General features: G+C 44.4%; 1 protein-coding gene across 6 annotated transcripts in view; it reads left to right on the plus strand.

Annotated features, from left to right (window-relative positions):
- LOC134557797 (hepatocyte nuclear factor 4-beta-like) overlaps window positions 1–21,935 on the plus strand; it is a 61,383-nt gene that overhangs the window by 12,143 nt on the left and 27,305 nt on the right. The window contains exons 3-13 of one of the 6 annotated variants that reach the window (XM_063411051.1): window positions 2,913–3,024; window positions 3,137–3,229; window positions 10,614–10,741; window positions 13,764–14,324; window positions 14,441–14,857; window positions 15,159–15,384; window positions 16,436–16,522; window positions 16,975–17,032; window positions 19,177–19,479; window positions 19,917–20,084; window positions 20,839–21,399. The gene's annotated coding sequence lies outside the window, so the exon portion shown is untranslated. Of the gene's footprint in view, window positions 1–2,912; window positions 3,025–3,136; window positions 3,230–10,613; window positions 10,742–13,763; window positions 14,325–14,440; window positions 14,858–15,158; window positions 15,385–15,521; window positions 16,523–16,974; window positions 17,033–17,092; window positions 18,255–19,176; window positions 19,480–19,916; window positions 20,085–20,838; window positions 21,400–21,935 lie in introns of those variants that run through there. The other 5 variants (XM_063411055.1, XM_063411052.1, XM_063411050.1 and 2 more) reach the window with 5 other exon arrangements.

Genomic DNA, 21,935 nt, shown 5'->3' on the forward strand with positions numbered 1-21,935 from the left:
ATAGAGTTGAATTTTTGTTGTGGCATTCAAGATACCATGGTCCCAAGAGCTCAGATTTCAGCCTTCAATTTCATTGCTAAAAGGAAATATTCAGTGCAAGCTATGGTAATACTGGCATGGGTTATGTGGACCTTTCAGAAGGGACCTCACCCCCTGGGAATGCTCCTGCCTTTCCAACTCTCCTTCTCTTTGCTGTCCCTGGAAGAAACCTGTGAGTAAATCTGGTCTTGTGTTTTCATTCCTGGAAGACAGAAGTCTTGGAGAAATGTCTTCCTTTGCTCCTCGAAGGGCTGTGGTGGAGAGGATGAACTGTGGTGTGTCCTGTGGCTGGGAGTGTCAGAAAGGGGCACCTCTCTGGAGACAGAAATCACAGAATCCCAGGTTTCCTCCTGCTGAACCCAGAGATACTGTGTGGGATGGGATCGTGGGTTTGTCATTCAACAGGGCTGGTTAACAGCAGTTCAGATTTCAGGAAAGGCAAGGCAAGAAATTCCTTCTCCTTATTGTTTGTTCTCCAGGATGGAATTCGGTGTCTGAGTGTCTAACTCCATGGGTAGCTTGTTTCCTGGATGTCTGGAAACAGATGACCTGGAACAGACAGAACTTGGCTTTTTCCTCCTGCAGCTGTGAGGGACAGGAACACTGATCTCCCATTGTTATTTACTGGAATTCACACCCCTTTCTGAATTAGGTCGATTTTTAATTTTGAACAGGTTTAGCCTGACGCTGCCATTTCCAAGTGCTGGTCAAGGCACTCCCTTCCAGAGATGGAAACACTTCAGGGGTGGCTTTCCATGAGCTACCAGGAGCTCTCCAAACACTTTGTGGCCAAAGACCTGACGGGATCTGTGGGAATACTCTTGCCTGAAGTTCCTTCAACAAGAGGAACCACGGCAGTGCCAGCCTCTGTTGGTGTCACCTGAGTGTGCTTTAATTCCCTGAGCTTCTGAGCAACACAAATTTCTAATCCAGGTCTTGCCCTCAGCACAGCAGGTCCCATGTGCAGCATCCTCCTGCCCAGTCCAGCTTCTGATCTTGCTGGAAAACCAGTTTGTTCCACAGGTGTTTGAGGCCAGGTTTTACAGCAGGATGCTTCTGTCAGTAGTGACCTTTCAGGAATGCTGCTCGAAGAAAATCCTGACAAACACCACTGAGTGGAGAGGTGTGGGTGTTAACAGCCCTCTCAGCTCACTGGAATGGACTGGAGGAACTGGGAGGGGGTTTTGGCTAAATTTATCCTCCCTCTCACCACTTCCTCCATATCTGCCTCTCTTGGACCATACCTGGTGGCAGGCATGTCAGACACAGTTAGTTTGATGTGGGATTATTTTATGTCTATCCATCTGAAAACAATTGTCATGAAACACCAAAACCTTAGTATTTCCTAGTGTTTATTTAATATTTTCCTCTTGGCTTCTTGTCCTTAAAGCAGCAACTGAAAACAAAAGAAATATCTTGCACTTAACTCGCACTTTCTCCTCCTGTTGACTCTTCTGTTTTAATTCAAATTCAGAGGCTTTCTCTGGAAAACAAGTATGAAAAAAGTACTTAATGAAAGCTCACATGGTAGTTTAACTTTTCAGGGTCCAGCACTGCTGTAGTTTATTTACTTGCCAAGTAATTACCAGTTTGAAATTGCAGTTCTACTCCCAAGTTTTAGGGCAGTCAAATTAAACAGGAAAGATCATCCTCGAGGTCAGACAGGTCTGAGAGACTTTAATGTCCTTGTTCCTGACGTGGAGAGGGCACAGACTCATCCAGGTCAGTGGGGAGTTTGTCTTTCCTTGCACCAAATTCTCCAGCCAAGTGTGGGAGATGTGTGGAGCTCCCTGGTTTTCTGTTTGCTGCCCAGCTGATGTCAGCCAAGTTACTTTTAGCTGGGGCACAACAATTAGCCCTATTTTATCCCTCCTTAAGCGGTTTAATTAAATTTTACAGCTTCAAACCCTATACTCAGCCACCAGGGAAATCTAAACTTCCATCAGTAAATGTTCTTAAACAGCTAATAAAATACCTGTGCCCTCAAATTTACTTCAAATGTGGCAGTGATGAGGAGATGGAAGTTTTAAATGTAGTAATAGGATAATCAGAGGAGGCTGTATCACCTTGAGACCATCTTGGGGCAGGCCTGGAGAGGGGCCTGGAGGAGGTGGGAATACAGAGGTGAGAGGATCCTATCTCAGTCCTCACTCAGGTATGAAGCAAAGCAAAAAATAAAATACTTTGCTTTGTATGAAGCATTTATTGAAGCAGGCACCAGTTCCACACCCCTGCCTTTCCCACCGTGGGTCCTTTTGTCACAGTGCTGGGACACCTGACTGGTGGGAGATAAAGATTTATTCAGGCAGCCCTGACTTCCTGAGGTTATAGAGAAATACCCTTAGTGCTCAGACATGGGAATGTCATGGGATCACAGAACGGTTTGGGTGGAAGGGACCTCAAATCCCATCTTGTTCTACCTCCTGCCATGGGCAGGGACACCTTCCTCTATCCCAGGTTGCTCCAACCCCCATCCAACCTGGCCTTGAACACCTCCAGGTCTGAGGAAATCTGCAGATGAAGTCATAAAAGATGTCACGGATCAGGCACGTGAGGGCATCACACATTGCTTATGGCTACTGGTGTGGCCAGATATGAAATATTGATTTACAGCTCTTTTATGGCTGGCTGATATCTCTTAAGTGTTGCAAATGTTCACTCTTTAATCAATGGGTTTCCAGTCACCTTTTCTGTGGCAATCTGCCCAAAAAGACCCAGACTAAGATGTACTTTTTGAACGAAAAATGTTCAGGAGGTACCAAACCTTTACAATAACCTGGATGTGCTCCCTGTTTTAACCAATCCAACAAAATCATAACCTGTGACGTGGTAGATGTGATGTTTTCTTTTCTCTATTTTATTCTCTCTTTTAGGAGCTCCATGCTGTGTTTCCACAGCCTCAGAAGCAGGGAATGGTTATGGGGAGAGGATCCAACTTTCCAGGCTGGATCCTCCCTGATATAAAGTGGCAGTGCATTTTATCAGGTCAGTGTGGCAGGCAAAGCACAAGAAGGGGCAACAAAGCAGGTGAGAGATCCCCACTGGTTGTGTGCCCAAATTCTACAATCAAACACGTCAGCCATGTGTTCTTTTTCAGGGAGGATGAGGATGTCAGGAAGTCTCCTAATCCTTGCTGTATTGCCAAATGATGGAAATGTGAAAGCTGCCAGAAAGAGCAAGGATCAAAAGTGTAAGTATTCAATTTTTTGGAGGGAGATAAAACTAACCTTCCTATGAGAAAAAAAAAAAGTATCTGTCTCTGAAAGGTATTTGAGTTGACTTGTTGAAATACTTCTTAAAATACTCTGTCAGTCACTTTATGGTGATGGTTTCTGAGTTCTTTCAGGGGTCTCCTTTGAAGTTGTGTTAGGATGTCTGACACAATTCACTCCAAAGGAGCCCAGGCTGAGAAACCAGAGAACATAGGTGGGGTTTTCCTGACCACTCTGAAGATCTTAATTTTTTTAATGGGCACATTTCTAATCAGTCTGAGAAATTATACAAAAAACTCACAACAACACATACTTACAGGTGTGTACTTCGAAGAACGCCTTGTGCTGAAGTGTTTTATTTTCAGTGCAAACTGCTTTGAAGTGGAGTTTTCCTGCAGGGTTGTTTGTGCAGGCTGTGTGGGTCAGGAGTCCTGCAGAGGGTCCCAGGTGGGACCTCCTGCCCTCCAGGGGCTTGGGGTGAGGGGCTGGATCTCCCAAGCAGGAGTTTGAGCACTCAGGGATGAAGTCACAAGTGGAAAATGTTGCTTGATCGTAGTTTAGTGTCTCAGTCCCTTGATCCATACTTAGGGTCCCTAAGTATAGACCCTTAATCTTCCCCTCTTTGGCTTGCTGCCTGGTTGGGAAGCCCCTGAAAATCCACTTCCACTTCCACCAGGAGATTCCTGAGGCATCAGGATGTCCCTTCTGCTGATGTTTCTGGGCACAGTGACCATCACTGCCCTCAGGGAGGGTGGGGGCAGAGACACAGGTGTTCACCTCTTCATTCCCACCCCGGGGCCATGAGTGTTCCTCCACTTGTCCTGTCTTCTCCAGAGGCCTCTGGCTGCAAGGGGAGGTGTTCCCAAAGCATTTTTAGTCATGGAGCTCAGCCTGGAGAGGTGACTGAGAGCAGAGCCAGAGCGTGGCCGTCAAGAGAGGCAAGGGCTGGCAGCAGGGTGTGGGATACAGGAGGAATTCTTGGCCCAGGGATGAGGGAGATGTCCCACACCTCAAAGGTGACTCCTCCAGCAGTGGCAGGAGTGGAGATGTTTTTTAGGAAAAGAAGGCACCTTCCCAGCACTGACCACTATTAATGTGGTAGAAATGCCTTTATTTGGGATCCTGGTAGAGCACTTTTTTTATCCATTTGAGGTATAAAGTGGTGAGTGTTCAGTTCTTTCTGCTGGGTAATTTTCTTGCCATCAACAGAGGCAAGGGCTGGCACCAGGGCATGGGATACAGGAGGAATTCTTGGCCCAGGGGTGAGGGAGATGTCCCACACCTCAAGGGTGACTCCTCCAGCACTGACTGAGTAGGTGAGGGCTGTGATTCTCCTCAGGGCTCTGCCTCAGGGAGTTTATCCAGCTGTGGATGGATCACACTGAGACTGAAACCAGCACCCAATTCCCTGCAGGGCTGTGGCTGCAGCCAAGCTTCTCCCCCTGGCATTTTCCCCTGGCCAGCAGCTCCCTGATTCCCATGCCAGCTATTTTGGAGCCCGGGCCAAGGTGTCTTGGTGTCTCCAGAGGCTGGAAAAGGAGCCCTGGCAGCACTGCCTGCTTTAGGGTGTCCTGGCTGCTTGGGCTCCTCAGGTATTTGCCTGAAGCTATGGGCAAGCTCTTGTTCTCAGCTGATCACAGCAGCTCAGATCACTATTAATTCAGAAATAAATTATCCTTGCCAGCCTTTCCAGCATCACAGAAATCCATAAAGATAAGTCTTGCTGGTTTTCTCCCCACTCCTTTATCCTACTAGTTTTAAACTGTGGTAGAAAAGGCTGGTTTAATTACCTTTCTCTTGCTGATGAACTTCATCAAGCACAATAAGCTTAATAAGAAAAAAAAAAAAAAATCCACCCTGAGTTTGAGTGATGTGTTCACAGCATCTAAGAGATCTACAAACCCAAGCAAACCGTATGCCTAATTTGCCTTGTGCCATTAATTATGTCTTATCTCATTGGAGAGAACGGGATTGACATTACTGCAGCGAGTTTCCCTAATAGCTTGTGCTAATTAGGGAGTGATTCTGGAATAAGGAAGTCAAGCAAAGAGCAAGGCCAGCAGCAGAGGAGGCCGAGGGCGTGCCGTGGGGTCACACTCAGTGGAGGCAGTAAATCCCTGTGGGTTGTGCAAGGGCTCAGGGGAGCACAGAGATTTCCTGGGGCTCTTCTTATCACGCCATCAGAGCCTGGGCTGCGTGATAAGAAGGAAAGGCACGACTTCAGCCAGTGGGCAGCTGATGCCATTTCTCCAGAAGCTTTGCCAGGCTGGATACTCATGCCCTGGCTTCCCTTGAAGGTCTGAATTTATTCCCAAACTCTTATTATCCCACTTCTATTGGGTTGTGTTGAGCAGTTCACCATCCTGGTGCCAAAGCAGGACAGGAGGACAGGAGGTGATATTAAACCTTCCCACCTTTCCCACTAGGGAGAGGAAAAGGTCTGGAGAGGGGCAGGATCCTCTGAGCCATGGGAACGTCGTTCTTGGGTTTGTTGGTACTGCTGATGTCTCTAAAGCTTGTGAGGACCCTTGCAGAGTGTGTGACACAAGTGCTGCTGTTTTATTGACTTCACTGCTCATGGGAGAGCTGGGGAAGTCCCCAAACCCCTGACCAGTGGTCTCTGGGATGGTCACTGGGGACAGACCTTGCCCATCCCACCCCTTCCCCACCAGGAGCCCGGGCAGTGAGCAGGGTGAACCCTCTGCCCTGGAGATGGAAGGCACTTCCCACAAGCAACAACCCAACATCTGTCAGGAACTTCAGCTGCAGCTCATAACACTTTTATTTTCCTCTTTGTTCTCTGCCTTTTATCCTTTGATGACTTACCAGGCCACCCAAACCAGATGAGATCCCTGGGACAGCGTCTCACACAGCGGAACAATATCAGGGCAGAGAAATGCTGCCCCAATTTCTAGGGAAAAGGGCAGTAGCACTCCTCAGAAGGTTTATTTAAACATGGCTGTTTATTTTTGCTGGAGATTGAGTTACCTTCCCTTATAGGAGTAATGTTTTTGGAATCCTCCTCGCTTCGCCTGTAATAAATCACAGTTGTCTGAAGGAAACGAGCAGCACTCTTTGTCATTTCTCTTTGCTTTCCCTCCATTGGCAAGCGAAGGAAGTGCCCCAAAAAGAGTCATTTGTTACCAACTTGCTTTTGACATTGCTGGCAAATCCTTGGCCTGCTGGCTACATAAATTACTGCCCTATCTCCGGGCAGACAGAGCACAGAGGCACAGCTCTTGTTTCTAATTGCAGGCTGGCAGGACCTCTGCTATCAGGCAGCACAGACAACAAAGAGAACAAGAAGAAAGGCTCCCAGCTGGCTCTCAGCGAGGGTGGCAGGGCTGCAGGGAGGGGACCCCAGGTCCTGTTATGACTCCAAGCCATGTTTTGTCCCAGCAGCTGCCAACAACCACACGGGCAGGATTCGCCGGCTGCGTTTGTGGCAACAATGCAAAGCTGCACCCAGGGCTCCTCAATTCCATTCTCTGTCAGGGGATGGCATTTGGGCTGAGTGACCTCTGGGAGCAGCAGACTGATGGCGAGCACTGAGACTTCAAAGGAGTTCTGAAGTGGCTCTGACTCTTCTCATCCCCTCCTTTTAATTTTATTTCTTTTTTTTAATTGAGATTTGCTGCTCTGGGCTAAACTGTTTGGAAGCGTTTCGTTGACAGAATGGCTGGAACTGGTAACGTCCAGCATCCAACAGGCTCTGTTATGATGTTGTTTTAACTTGTTTTTCCCCTCAAAGTTCTGAAGAGCTTTTACCAAGGATAACTATTTTTTTTGGTGTAACCATTCATGTGTACATCCAGAAAAACTGAGGCTGTATAAGTAGGACAGGAACAGATCACACATGAGCGAGTGAGCAATGGGAAAAGGAGAAAACAGGGTGAAAATCATGGGACTTCTATAATTTTAAAAGCTATTTTCCTAGGGAATTGCAGCCCTCACCTCTCTGTCCCTGATCACTTCTTTATGGCTTGAGACAGACGAATATCTGTCAGGTGGCAGAAGTGGAAATGTTTTTTAGGAAGAGAAGGCACCTTCCCAGCACTGACCACCGTTAATGTGGTAGAAATGCCTTTATTTGGGGTCCTGGTAGAGCACTTCTTTATCCATTTTGAGCTAAAAAATGGTGAGTGTTCAGTTCTTTCTGCTGGGTAATTTTCTTTCAGTCGCCTCCTTTTGAGCCCTCAATATTATTGGAATTTTCTGAGTATCTTGGTGTAAAGGTGATGTTCTTTGATTGACATTTATCTGTCATTTATGGGACTAATTCACATTCTGCTTTATTTGTTGTAAAATTTGAATGCAGCCACACAGCAGAGCTGAAAATATATACTAAAAATTAAAAAAGGTGCAGTTATTTTAGGCTTTACAAGGCTGGAAACAGGGAAAATTGTTTGGATTTCTAGTTTCCATCTCTCTTTAGTGGCATTTAGCTTTTACAAGGACTTGAAGGGTATATGGTTCAGCAAAAAACATTTCCCCAGCTTAGGTGATGCTCATTCCTTGCTCTCCTTTAAAAATACGAAAAGAAGTTTCATCAGATCATGGAGCTTGGAATGTCAAATCAGAGTCTTACACAAATAATCCAGGTTTTGGGGAGCTTGCAGGGCTAAGTGGGTTCTTTGGCATGGACTGGTTTTATTATGGATGGAGCCACAGCAGAACCACATTAGAAAAGGATATTGTTACAACACTTTCAGTATCAACAATGCTACTTGGAGAGGAATAATCTGTTCCAGATGACTGCTAAGAATGCCTGTCCTTTTTAGAAGGGATTTTTTTGTTGTTTAGTTGATTTATTCTGATAAAATTTGGGATCATTTAGACTCCTGTCAAGGAGTAAACACGAAGATAATGTGATTCACAGAAAGGGCAGTCTGAGAGGCTACTTTCATTTAATTCAGTTAGATGGGCTTTTATATTGGATTTATTTGTTTTATCTTGAGTGTTGTAGGGAATTTTTCTCTTCATGAAAGAGGAGGCAGAGTAGAATTACTGCAGACATCAAAACTGCTGGGTTAATTCCAGGGCTTTTCCATGCCACTGGCAAGTAATGGGGCTGCAGTTACCTGCATAAATAACTGGAGGTAACAGCAGCCACTGATAAAACAGATGAGATTTTGAGAGGTTTGAAAGAAAAACTCTGTTTGTGATATATATCTCACCAAAATTTCCCACCAGACCAGTGTGCAAGACAGGCATCAAACTGAACTGTTTGAAATTAAAGCAAAAAGATATTTTAAATTTGGCTTTTCTGCACATGACTGAGGGGAATCTGGTAAACTACAGTTACTGTAAAAACTACAGGATTTTTCAGTCTCTTTGTGCCCCTTCCTTTGCTCCTGGAATAACACCCATGGTTTTTATGGCACTGATGGGACACATTTGGGATCTCCTTTCCACCACTGATGTCCCTCTGTCCCAAACCATCCTGCAAGACAAGGCTGGGAACACCCCTGGACGGAGCTCAGGAGCAGCACTGCAGGAAAATATTCCATGGCCAGTCTGGCAAGGGGCAATTTTTTAATCTCCCTCTGGATTTCTGTCTTGCCAGGGATTTCAGCTCGTGGGTTTGTGCCTGTCCCCAGGCACAAGGGTGTGAGCAAATGCTGTTGTGGTGTCCCTCAGCTTTTTATTGTCTGTCCTTCTCAAAAGTTGCTCTGTCTGGGCTCCCTCCCAGCTTCTCCCCAGGCCATTGCTCAGGCCCCTTGGATCAGGTACCCCCAGGAGCCATGGGGAGAGCAGGGGGGGTGCCTGGCTGCACCTGGATGCTTCTTCCACTCAGCACAGCCCGTGGTGACCACCCTGACAAAGCTCAAAGCTCCCCCCTGCTCTCTGCATTCCCAGCACATCCACTTCCATCTCCCCAGCCACTGGATTTTCCCTCTGAGGGCTTCAGCTTGGTTCTGAGTGTTACTGCAGCAGAAATTAGTTAAGCCTGAAAGGTTTTTGAAGATGTTCCCCAGAGCTGAGGGCTGCTGAGCAACCAGCAGGGGAAGAGTTTGGGGAGCTTTGTTAGTCCTGGATGAGCAGATTCCTGTTTTGTGTTTGAAACAGATCTGCACCCGCTTGGTTAACAAAATATTATGCTCAGGATAACTACCTGAGCCACCTCGCCAAGCCAAAGAGCCCTAGGAGGGTTCCAGAAAAGCCAATATTAAATCCAGAGACATCAACATTAGTGAAGTAGGACTAAATTATCTCCAGCTGGTGCTGGCTCTCTCCTCAGGCTCTGAAATAAGTAGCTCCCTGGAAAAGAAGGAAAGATGAGGGCTGTGCTAATGAGGAGCAGAACCAAGCTTGGAGCTTTGGTCTCATTTTATTTCCAGCCCTACCAAGCCCAGTCAGTGACAATTTCTCAGTTCCCATCACTTGTGCACCAGCCACTCCACCAGAGACAAGTTCCCCTGGCAGTGAGGAAGGATCCAGTCCCACTGCTGGAGGGTAGGAGACAAGGGCTGCCCCAGCTTCCATGGTCTGGGTGAGAAGCAGAAATCCCCTGAAACTTTTGTTTTTCTTCATTCAATTAACTGTTTGTAACTGTTAATTGCACCTTAACCATGATCAGAACTCAAACCGAGGGCTTCTCTCCTCAATGAGCAGCACCTTTGAGTGCAATATTGAAATATTTGGGTAAAATGATGGGTGAACACCAACCATTGCTCTGTGCTGAATGTGACCTAGAGTAGCAATGTATGAGCAAATTAAAAATCAGCACTAACATCACCTGGCTATTCGGGAGACTTCATGTTTCTGATCAGTTCCTATGAAAAATGTGTTCTCAGAAGAAACAGGGATTTCAGACATGAATTGTTCACTGTTGTGACTGGTGAGCTCTCCTCTCACATGTACTGTCCTGTTATTTTTAAATAACATTTCTGGACTCTCCAGAAATCCCTCCTTGCCACGTGAATCTCTGTATCTGAACAACACTGAAGATATCTCTACTCCTAATTGCACCTAGAGCTGCAGAATCATAGAATGGTTTGGGTTGGAAGGGACCTTAAAACTCCTCTTGTTCCAATCCACCTTCCACAATCCCAGGGTGCTCCAAGCCCTGTCCAGCCTGGCCTTGGACACTCCCAGGGATCCAGGAGCATCCACAGCTGCTCTGGGCAGGAAGGAGAGGGTGTTTGTCTGAGTGTGGCACTCGTGCAGCACGTTGGGGCACGTTGTTGGGCAGAGGTGGCTATAATGAAGCACTGAAAACATAAATTCAGCTGGCTGGGAGCACGGGGTGAGTAATTATCCCTGTGGGAGCACAGCAGGTGGATTAGTTCCTGGGCTGCCTCTGCAATAAGCAATTAAGGGAAAACATCTGTTTCCCATCACCCATTTCTCCTTTTCCAGGATACTCCTCCGGTTTTGTCTCTCTGATGCTGCTGCAGCCTGGAGACAACTCATTCCTGCAGGGAGGCTGTGCAAACACCATGTCCTGTGTGGAAAGCAGGGGAGAGGGCCAGGAGCAACAGGACACGGTGAGGAACATCCGCAGTCAGCTCCTGACTCCCTCCTTTTATTTTCTGTTGGGTTCTGCCTTGTTCCATTCCTGAAGGAATTTCCAGGGACTGGGAGCAGCCCCGACAGAGGTGCAGAAAATAAACTCTGCTCTGCTCAGGGACTCAGTATCTCTGCTGCCATCTTCAGTAAGAGGAAAGCCTGAGCATCCCATCGTTATCGCTGCCTGATCTGGGTTTTTAAAGTGGATTTTGCTCAATTGGCCAAGCCAATCTGATATCTGGGTCCGTTTGCACCAGGAAAGGTTTCCATGCTCACCAGGGTATCCATGGATGATGCTCAGTGTCCTTGTGCTGCTGAAAATTCAGAAGAAATGAGGCAAATGGGTTTTTTTTGTATTGCCAGCAGGATTTCTTTATGCTCTGGGTGGATTTAATTGGGAGAGGTTCTGTTTAGAGTGATTGTAAATCCAGAGTAATCCTGCTTTAGGTGAGCTGGTTTCAATGCTGCTGCTGTAGATCAACATGTACAGAAGTAAGAGAAGGGATTCCCCCCCTAAATTGTGGGTATTTCTTACTGGGATAAGTTATCCTGTAGCTAAATCTGATTGTCTGTAGATCATCACATTGTCCATGGATCTGCCTGTTAAGAAAACATAGAAATATAATTTTAGAAGGTGTGGATTTCATTATTTAATTTATCCATCTTTCTCTGAAAGCCCCTTATCCTTATTGCTCTTGTCTGGGATTTATTTTTCAAGCGAGGATTAGAGAAAATTTCTGTAAAAAAAATATTTAATACACTTGATCAGCAGTGTGGGTTTTAGCAAGGCATTGGTGTGTAACCTGCTGTGCACACAGCAAACGTTGGTTATTTTCTCAATATCTTGATCTAAACTCACAAATATACAACTGGAACATACATTTGGGGAAGAAATGTATCCACCCTCCTTTAGAATGATATGAAAATCATATGTTTAATTTAAGGTACAATGGAATTGTTTCTTGGCTTGAAGTGCTTAAGCAATATTAGAAAGTTTTGCCTAATCTCTGTTTTACAGATTAAAATACAAATATTTCCAGTGCAACCAGAATTTATTAAAGCTGGCTATTGCCCAGGGAAATATGCCTTTGGATGTGTTTCTATCAAGCCTCCTAGGGAAAAAAAACCCCCGAATGTAATTAGCATTGCATAATCTTCTAGAGAGAAAAATGGGCCAAAATCTAAGTGCATAAAGAGAATATTGCAACTGTGGAGTGTAAATTGCTTGTGGCCGCCTGGCTGGTTGTTATTCCTGGCCAATACCAGTTAGAATATCCTAACTGGAAGAAAGCAGGAAGGCTGGAGATGTCCAGGAGAAAGATGAGATGAGCTGTTGTATAAAAACCAGAGTTCAAGAGTGGCAGGTAATTTGTATTATATATACCTTGTATACCCATCAGTGAAATTCAGGCCAAAAAGGAATTGTTCCAGTCCTTGGTGATGGTGTTTCTCTCTGAGTTTGTGGGGACTCCATCGGCTCACAAAATGTTGCTAAATAATTTTCAGCAATTGTTCCATTCATTCTCCTTTTTGTGGTGAAATCAGATTTTTTTGATCAGCTCCTCTTTCAATTAAAACCATCAGCTGATTAAACTCTCTCCATGCACTGAGATTTGGGTGATTCTCACAAAGCAGTGACTTTATTTGGGGAAGATGTTCACGTGGGACTGAGCTGGGCTGGTTTCCCTCTTCACTTCTGCTCCTCACCTCTTTTTTCCTGCAGTTATTATCACCAGGGATGTTCCTTGCAGCATTTCTGAGCAGCACCTGGGCTGGGAGCTTCCACCCCCAAGTGCTGCTGAAATATAAACAAGAGCAATAAAGGAGCCTTTTCCCTCTGCTAATAATTCATTGGTGTTTTTATGCAGAATTCTGGCCCGCAGCAAAATATAATTGGCAGGCAGCTATTAACAGGGGAGGCCACAGTGGCCTGTTTCAGCAAGGGAGTAACAACCCCATGTAATTTTCTAAACATCACTGAAATCAGAAATGAAGCTTGGCTTGGAGAGCTCCTCCAGGATTTGGGACTCTTTACCCCATTCCCTCCCTGAAATATCTGGAGGAGAAAACCCCAAACAAACAGCAGGACAGAGCTTAGGTTATTCCATGTGTCAGTGGGAAAATAGCTGTAGTAAATAGATATATGGTGTAAAAATGCAGGTCTGATCTGTCCCCAAGCCTGTGACACTTACCATACATTTGGGCTCACAAGATTTGCCAAAAACTCTGCCCTGAAGGAATTTTGACACTGGCAATTCATGAATAATAAAAACCAGAGGAATGTATAATTTGCTGATTAACTCAGATTTCTGAACGATCCACTTGATGTCACATATTCCTGAGGATGTGAAATGGTTCCAATTAAAGGCAGATGTGCAAAATATAGCCTATAGGAAGGATATAGGTAAAGCATGCTTTCCCCTGTGAGTGGCAAAGCCTCTCCAGTGGGGCAGCCTCAAAAATGCATCCACAAACATCATCCCAGTGGTCTGCAAAGATTTATCAGGAGTTACAGCAATTTCCTGAAAATATCTGTGAGACCCAGGGGTTTGGGGATGTGTGTTTGTCACTTGGCAAAGAGTCACTTGCTTTTGCTATACCCACTGAGAGAGCAGCAATTGGGAAGTCTGGAAGAGACTGAAGCGTTCAAAAATGGATATTAAGGGGAAAATATAGCTGGATGTTTACAATAGTTTCTTCAGCTGAAAGTAATGAAAAGCATTTTTCCATACATCAGTATTTCTGTTTACCACCTTTTTTTGCTGTTTGGTTTTTTTGGTGGTTTTTTGGTGTGTGGGTTTTTTTGTGTTGTTGTTGTTGTTTTTTTGTTTTTTTGTTTGTTTGGTTTTTTTTGTGGGTTTTTTTTGTTTTGTTTTGTTTTTTTGGTGTGGGTTTTTTTGGGGTTTTTTTTGTTTTGGTTTGGTTTTGTTTGTTTGTTTTTTTGTTTTTTTTTTGTTTGGTTGGTGTTTGGTTTGGTTTTTTGCTTTTGTTTCTTTGCAGGGGATAATCTTTTAGAAAGGACAATCTGCCTGAATTTGCCCCAAATACTTTAAAAATAACTTTTCATTTTGGATTATGGATCCAATGGATCGTTTGGATTGGAAGAGATTTTAAGGATGGTCCCATTCCCTCATCAGCCATGGGCAGGGACACTCCCACTGTCCCAGGCTGCTCCAAGCCCTGTCCAACCTGGCCTTGGACACTGCCAGGGACACTTCCACTCAATGATTCTTGTCCCTTCCAACTCAGGATATTCTATAATTCTGTGATCTTTCTGGCAGATTTTCTCATTTTTCTTCTTGACTTTATCTTTTTGATGCTATTATAACTCATAGATGTTTACTCCAAAGTACCATCAATTTCTACACAGTACACATTTCAGATAATCCATCATTTAAAAAAAAAAAATCAATATTTATTTAGGTTTGTGCCTGTTTCAGCTTTCCAGTCCCCTGCAGAAATGGAAAGTTTTTCTCCAGAGCACTTAACATGTTGGTTGAGGATTTCTCACTTCTACCCTGATGCTGAACAAAATGTCTGTGTGTGTGAAGGAGCTGCAAGGTCAGATGTACAAATATATAATGGATTGTTGCAGATAAAATGTACTTAACCTTTGGGGTTTGTTTTGGCTTTTTTTTAAGTGGCCTGTCTTCTCTCTGAAATTTTTATATTTGCAGTTAGTTTACTTAGAAGGCAACACCGAAAGGAGTATTTTGGAGGAATTCCATCTTAACTTGTCTGAAGAATGGCAAAGATAGAAAATCTGGGGGACAGAAACAGAAGTCAAATCTACCCCAAAAAATGCTCCATCATTTTCCTGGAAGGAACATTGTTCAGGTTACTGTAAATCTGCTGATGATTCCTCTGTTCACAGTCAAAGGTCAACCCATTCCTGGTGATTCTCTGAAATACAATCTGTTTTATCTCATAAAACAAAAGTACAGTGTGAAGACACTGAGGAGAATGGTTTACAAGAAAAAACCTTACAACCGGAAAAGGTGAATTTTGGTAACATTTGAATATTCATTTTGAGAAATCTGGATCCAGACTCCAGCACAGAAATCTTAAAATACAAAAGGAAAACAAGGGACAAGGTAAATGCTTTTAAACTCGGGGCTAGGAATTTGTAAGATACAAGTCCAAACACAAGTCCTGGGTTAATTTTTGGGAGATTACAGTTTGGAATAAATGTGTATATCTGTGCTAGAAAAACCCTAAAAACGGTGCTTTATGTGCTAGGAAAGGGCTTGTAACACAACAAAGGCATTCCCTAAAATAGAAAGCACAACACCAACATAAAACACTCATCACATTTTCAGTGCAAGGCAAGGATTTGCACTGCTAACCTCCCACGTTGGAGCTGGGGCTTGAACAGCATTTCTGTTCTCTCCTCAGCTGGGCTAATGACAGATCGGAAGAAGTGTCAACACCGCCGCCGAAAAAGCTCGAGGTGGCAGGAATGCTGTTCACAGGGGACATGGGAGTCACAGCAAATACTCCTCTCGAGGCTGGTTGCTCCTGACTAAACAGTGTTTTTAGCAGGAAAAAAGCCAAAAGCTTGCCCAGAGGCAGTGGAGTGCTCCAGATGAGTCCCATGCCTGCTCTGGCAGCAGCGGGTGAGGTAATGCTCTCCCTGGCTCCTCTCTGCTCTCCTGCTGCCAGCCCTGTCTCAGGCTGGGATATTTGCTGTTTATTTGTTATTTATTTATTTACTTTTTACTCTTTATTGTTGATTTATTTGCTGTTTGCTTTGGTGAGGGGCTGCTGTCACCCATGGTGGAGGAACCCAACCCAACTCCTGACAGCTCCACGTTCATTCTTGGCAAGGAAGAGTTTATCTCCTGTGACTTCACCTTCCATAAAATCTGCAGGTTGAGTGGAACTCCCGGTGAGCTCTGTGCAGGGAGGTTGGCACAGCCCTGCAGTTCCTCCGAGGTCTCTTGGACACCTGTGTGGGTTTGGGATGAATCACCCTCTGCACACAGCAGGAGAGGAAACGGCCTCGGGCTGAGCCAGGGAGGCTGAGATTGGAGAGTAGGAAAAATCTCTTCATGGGAAGGGTTATCAAGTGCTGGGCCTGGCTGCCCAGGGAAGGTGAGGTCACCATCCCTGCAGAGGTTTAAAAAGCATTTAGATGTGGCACGTGGGGTTGGTGGTGGCCTTGGCAGTGCTGGGGAATGGACGGGCTCTGATCTTGGAGGTCCTTTCCAATCTCAGTAATTCCATGGCACTCTGGTTTTTCTCCAGGGGTTGCAGAGACACTGATTTTCCAATCCATGTGTGAAATCTTAGTTTGGGATGGTGAAAATCAGGAGAACTGAGCAATGGTGATCTGGAGAAGGGGCTCTGATGCAACCTCACAATTCTCTGACTGACAAAATCTGGATGAGCACGTGGGAACAACTTATCCCAAGGGCAGTGAGGGGAGAATGAGGGAAAAAATGGAAGTTTGATTATTTTTTGATTTCTTCCCTGTGTTTTGGTTCTCTGGACAGCATATTCCAAAGCTGTGTTTTCCAGTTTCTATTCAGTGTTGGATATATCAACAGTTTGGAGGAATTTGGGATGGATGGTTCTAAGATGGAGCAGAGCTCAGCCCAAACTCTTGCAACTATTTTAGTTTGTATTTTCCTGTGTAAGCCCAGCCTAGGAAAAACTTGTTATCTTTGCAGGAAATAACTGGAAAAGGAACATTTCCCTGCCATAGAGTGAACCACTGCTAAAATCTCACCTGTGGAACACAATATAAATTAATTGAAGTAAGTCCCATCTTAATTTTGGTGACTGAGGTGGAGTTGTACAAACAAGTTGATTATTTCATGAATTAATTGTGCCAGATATGACGTCTATTGAAATCCTTAAATTTTCAGACAGAAGGTGATGTTCCCACAAATTTGTCAGTTTTGTTTCCTGGGTCATAACATTAATTTTAGTTTCAAAATGTTGCAAAGGGCCCCAAACTTGATTCAGAAACTGGTACCTTGCCTAGGATTTGCAAACAAACATAAAAACCAAGATGTTTTGTTTCTGTCCTTTTAGCACTTTTATTTTTGTTCATTGTTAAATATTTTAATTGCCTTCCCTTCAGTGAACTTCAAAGTTCAATTACAAATGAAATCAACAAATTTTTTTCCACAAAAAAGTATTAAATGAAGCTTGTTCCTGGTTTTCCATAATTATTTCCAGTGTTGATCAGCTGATCTCTTTCCAGAAAGGAGAAGAGACCAGGAGTCCTCTGAATTTTCCTCAAGGAATACCCACTCATAAAGGTATTTGATCATGTGAGGATTTTTTTTTTTTTCAAAAAAATATTGCAGGCATTTCTTATTTCTGAGAATTTACTCCTGTTTATGGAAAGCAAATTCCATAAACAAATAAATTCCAGCTGGTGCATGGAGGCATCAGGTGTTGACTATGAAGCATTTGCCAGGCAGGGACAGGTTTTTAAAAGGTCTTGGACCCCACGTAGGAGAAATGAGGTTTTAATCAGGTTTCACTCAGGTGTCCAAAAAAATGGGTTTATTTCTCAATCACCAGTGGCCTGTGGCTACATCTTTGCAAATCCAGTTGTTATTCCCAGCGGGAGCTCCCATTTTCTCAGCAGAGCTGAAATCCAGGCTGCTTCACGTTGGGAAATCAAAAGGAGCCCTTTGTGCTTCTGAAATTCCGGCCTTGGCCAAGAGCTCTGCAGCCAAGAACAAAAGTTATGTGAACTCAGAAAGAACAAGTCATCAGCCTGACCTTTGGTCATCAGAAAAATTTAAAACATCTTTAATTTATTCCCCAAATCCAAGTAAGGTTTTGTCTGTGCTGAACATTTGGTGGAATTACAGGGAATTTCACAAATTGGACAGCCTGAAGTCACTGCTGGCAGTGGGGTCTCTGGGGGATTTGTACTTGACCGTTTGTAAAGACCAGAATCCATCATTCCAACCTGGTGGAAAGAGTTTTTTAAAGGTGTTATTTTATTTTATTTTATTTGGTTTGGGTTTGATCTTCTGTCGTTGTAGGTTTTTTGAGGGTGTGTCACAGTTTGGGTTTGTTTGTTTGTTTGCTTGCTTGTTTGTTTAAATCGTTGTAAAGGATTTTTTTTCCGGTATAGTGACTGGAGCTTGTTTAAGTTTCTGTTTACTCCAAAGGGTTGTTATGGAAGAGCAAACCTCATTGTTCTAAAGCAAAAAGAGTAAATGATAAATGAATGTGTTTGGCAGCAGTAAAGCAAAATAAGTTTGTCTGGGGAGAAAGGAGGTAAAAGTCCTGATTTTTTTTGTTTTTTCTCCTCTCCATCCTTCTGCACGATGGGTGATGCTCTCCCATGTCCATCAGGCCATCATCCATCACTGGACTTGAGAAATTTCTTAAATTATTTTTTATTTATGAAAAATCACCACACAGACAAAATATTTTTGAGAGATAACAGCTGGAAGAACAAGGAGACAGTCACAACATGCAGAAATGTAATGTTCATTGTAATAAGAGATACCTGAAAAGGTAAAGAAACATTTTGCTGTTTAGTGTATCACAGATATCAAACTGATTTAATAACATCTGGTCTAGATAACTTTGAAATATCTGCCATGGTAATTACATATTAAGGATATGATTTCACACTGATTATAATGTCAGAAGCACACTGGTTTTATTTATACATTACCCAGAAAAGGGCCTTGCTGCTTTCTGTTTTTAAATTATTGTTTTTATCCAGACACCACCTGTCCAAATAGGTAATATTATGGTTACTGTTGCTTCTGAAAACCACCTGCTCATTGATGGATTTATGCACACTGCATAGAAATCCTTCTCCTGAACCTTGCAAGTTCACAAAAATATAAAAAGTGCTGCATTTCAGTCAGAGAAAATTTCAAAGCAGTGGCAGGGGATTTTAAATGGCTTTCTATGAATAAAAGAAGAAAACTTCTGTTCCAAAAACACAGTCAGTGACTTCTGCCTCGCCATTTTGCATAGCAACAAGTCCTTCGGTAAGTTTTAGTCTCTCAGACACCTCTCTCCATGTGCAGCACTGAGTAACTTTCCATGAAAATCAGTCTCTAGAGATGGATGTGCAGCTTCCATGGCTTGCAAACATCTTCCCCCAGCACTTACCTTGCCAAAGAAATGTTATTTCTGACGCCCTGCCCTCAGTACTTTGTGTTCTCTCTTAATCAATCAAAGTGTCCTTATCTTTTCTGCGCTTCATCTTGTCTAACAAGTGTTCCCAAAAGCACCTGAATTTTATTTCTAGGAATAAGTGTGCTCTGTCATTGGGACCATGTGTTCTTCAGAGCCTGCCCTGTGCCCTCACGTAGGAGAATCCACCTTGATTCATTCCCAGAGCTCGAACTTTGAACGCTCATATTATTTTTATTAAACTTTGCCGCTTTCTCCCTTCTCCCCTTTCCCCTTCACCCTCCAGCTATATCCAGCCTCAGAGTCAAAACAGGAATAAATGGAAAACACATTGAAAAGAGGATTATGTCCATATGGAGGAGGATTGACATCCATTTCCAGACTGGGAAGATTGAGTTAACCCAGCCAGTTTTGCCTTTGGTTATCCACCTGAGATGCCTGAGCACCCAAGGACAGCCCCTGGAAGTGTCTCAGCAGAAAGTCTTGATCACAGATCTCCACTCAAATCCATCCTTTCTGCGGCCACGCTCTGGGGAAGGATCTGAGCTCTCTTCCCATCTCCCTGACTGCTCTGTCAGGCTGGATCATGGTAAGGTGATAAGAAACCAGCTCGAGGTTCCTGCTCTTGGCTGGGCCACTGTCACTTCACTGTGGCATGAGCAGTGATCAGGAGCTGTGAGGCCACCTCTGAGTGAGTTTGATTTCTCCTGATATTGATAAAACTTAACCTTGGCCTTGAGTAGGTCCCAGCTGGATTGCAGCTGTGACTCAGAAAGTGATGTAAGAAACCAGGGAGAGGAAAAAGAAGAAACTGCTCAAACCTCAGCAAGGTTTTGTCCATCCTCAGGGCTGCTTTTGTGCTGGAGTGGTTTGGAACAGGGCGTTGACATCCATTTGGAAAAAATGCCACGTTCTGTCCCTCCAACAGCACCTTCCACAAGTCAGTCCTGATTATCAGTGTGGATGTGGTGCTGAAATCTGGTCCTGAACGATGAAATTTGCTCTGTAACCTTTTGTCATTCCCAGGATGAAAATTGTCCAAGCACACCCTCATCCCACAACTTTCCTTGGAAACTGTCCTCAATCCTCACATCATAGTGAGGGATGGAAAACACTGGGAGATCTCTAAAGCCAAAAAGATCAGGGCAGGAGCCCAGATGTCTCTTCTCTGAGCCACAGCTGCCCAAAAGCTTGGTAAGTACCAAAATGGCTATTTTAATGGTGAGAAATCCATTAAAGAAAAAACAAAAAATAACCCCTAGAATTGTGGAAATGTGAAAAACCTTTGCTGCTGTAGTAGTAGCAGAGTGCTGAGAATCAGGCAGGATTGTGCCCACAGCTCAGTTTAAAAGAAAAAAAAAAAAAAAGCCAGATTAATGGGCATAATCAAGCCTGACATTGAGTAAGAGGCAAGAAAGAGTAATCAGATCCCAACCTTAGCTGATGCTGGCATTACTGGGAGCCTGGGGCACAGTCCAAGGATAAAAACATAACGTCTTATCTAAGCAGGGAGTCATTTGTGCACCACTGGTTACAACGTGTTCTTAAAAAGGGAAAGAAGGAAAAGGAAAATATGGCACATGAAATCATTTTATTCCCCAGAAACGATAAGAAAGTAAAGCTAAAAGTTTCTACACCCAATCTTTATAGAGGAAAAGCCTATCTGGAGTTAACTCCTTGCAATGTCCACTGTGAAACCCTAGGATACGAGAAAAGATATTAAAACTAAAAGTGAAATTGGGATTAAATCAAATTAGTATAATGAAGACAGTTAAAAGGTTAGATTTTGGAGTATTTCTTGCTCTTTGGAGATTGCTGGGATCCATGAGGCTGGCCTGCTCCTCGGTTCAGTGAGAGTTCAGGCAGTCTGGCAATCCCATCCTTTTGGCCAAGACTCCTTTTCTGGCAACACGTCTCCCTGTTTCTCAAGACTCTTCTTTTCCTCCAGATTCAACAGGATGTTGACCTGGATCTCTCAGAACAGCTCACGGAGAGGAAAGACCCTCTGACACAAACCCACGTCACTGGAGAGGGAATTGTAGTGTCAGGGAGGGCATCTGGAAGATCAAAGTGGGAACAAACCAATCACTCCAAGCTGTATGGCTTTGCATGGCTGACTTTTATTTCCAGCCTCTGAAGCACAGCTCATGAGTCTTAACAAGGAAAGAACTTTTGGGTAAAATTCAGTAAATTGAAAGAGCTGGTTCGTGTAAAATTCAGTAAATTAAAAAAAATACCCAGACCAAACACCACAGGACTGTGGGGGAAAAAACTGGAATTGAATTTCTGTAACAGGGACCTTTCCCAGAAAAGCCGGGAGCGGGTCAGCGTGAAATGCAACACCACACATCTGCAAGGGAGCCTGCCCAGTTCCTCCCAGCCTTTTCCATTTTCATCTTGTGCCATCGTTTGAACCCTTCCATGATGACAACTCACCAGCACAGCCCAGCTCCTCCCCAGAGGGAGCCCTGGGACACTGGGGCTGCCTGGAGTCGGGAGGAGGACACAGGTGAGAGGGATGGAGGGTGGTGGGTGGAAGTCACCTCCTCCACCTCGCCTCTGCCTGTGAAGCAGGGTGAGACCCACGTGTACAGCTGGAATGAAGCCTCATTTTCCCCTTCCAGCTGCAACTCAAGGTGTGAACACTGCGGTGCCTCACGGAAATAACTCAGGTTCTCAATGCTGACCTGCCTTTAATGGTCTTCATTCGGTGGGCCACTGATTTATTGTCCTTGTGAGCCTCAAGTGACAGCATTTGCTCTTTCCCCACGGGCTGGCAGGCGAGCAAGGCGACAATTGGTGGTTGGACGTGACCACTGCTCTAACCTGGGAGGGTGACACACGTGTGCCACGGCCTCTCCTCAGCCCTTCTCAAAATGTTTGTGCAGGAGCAGCCATAAATGCGGCTGTATTGACCCGAAGATGCAATCCAAGGCGTTTGAGCCTGGGCCTTATCTACATCACCTTATCAGGAGCCAGAGAGCGAGATGCACCCCGGGAAGGGAGGGACTGCCCCAGAGGGTTTGGCCTCGTCCCTTCTGTCCT

Source organism: Prinia subflava, chromosome 13 (genome assembly GCF_021018805.1).
Source record: "Prinia subflava isolate CZ2003 ecotype Zambia chromosome 13, Cam_Psub_1.2, whole genome shotgun sequence".
In the NCBI taxonomy this organism is placed as follows: Eukaryota; Metazoa; Chordata; class Aves; order Passeriformes; family Cisticolidae; genus Prinia; species Prinia subflava.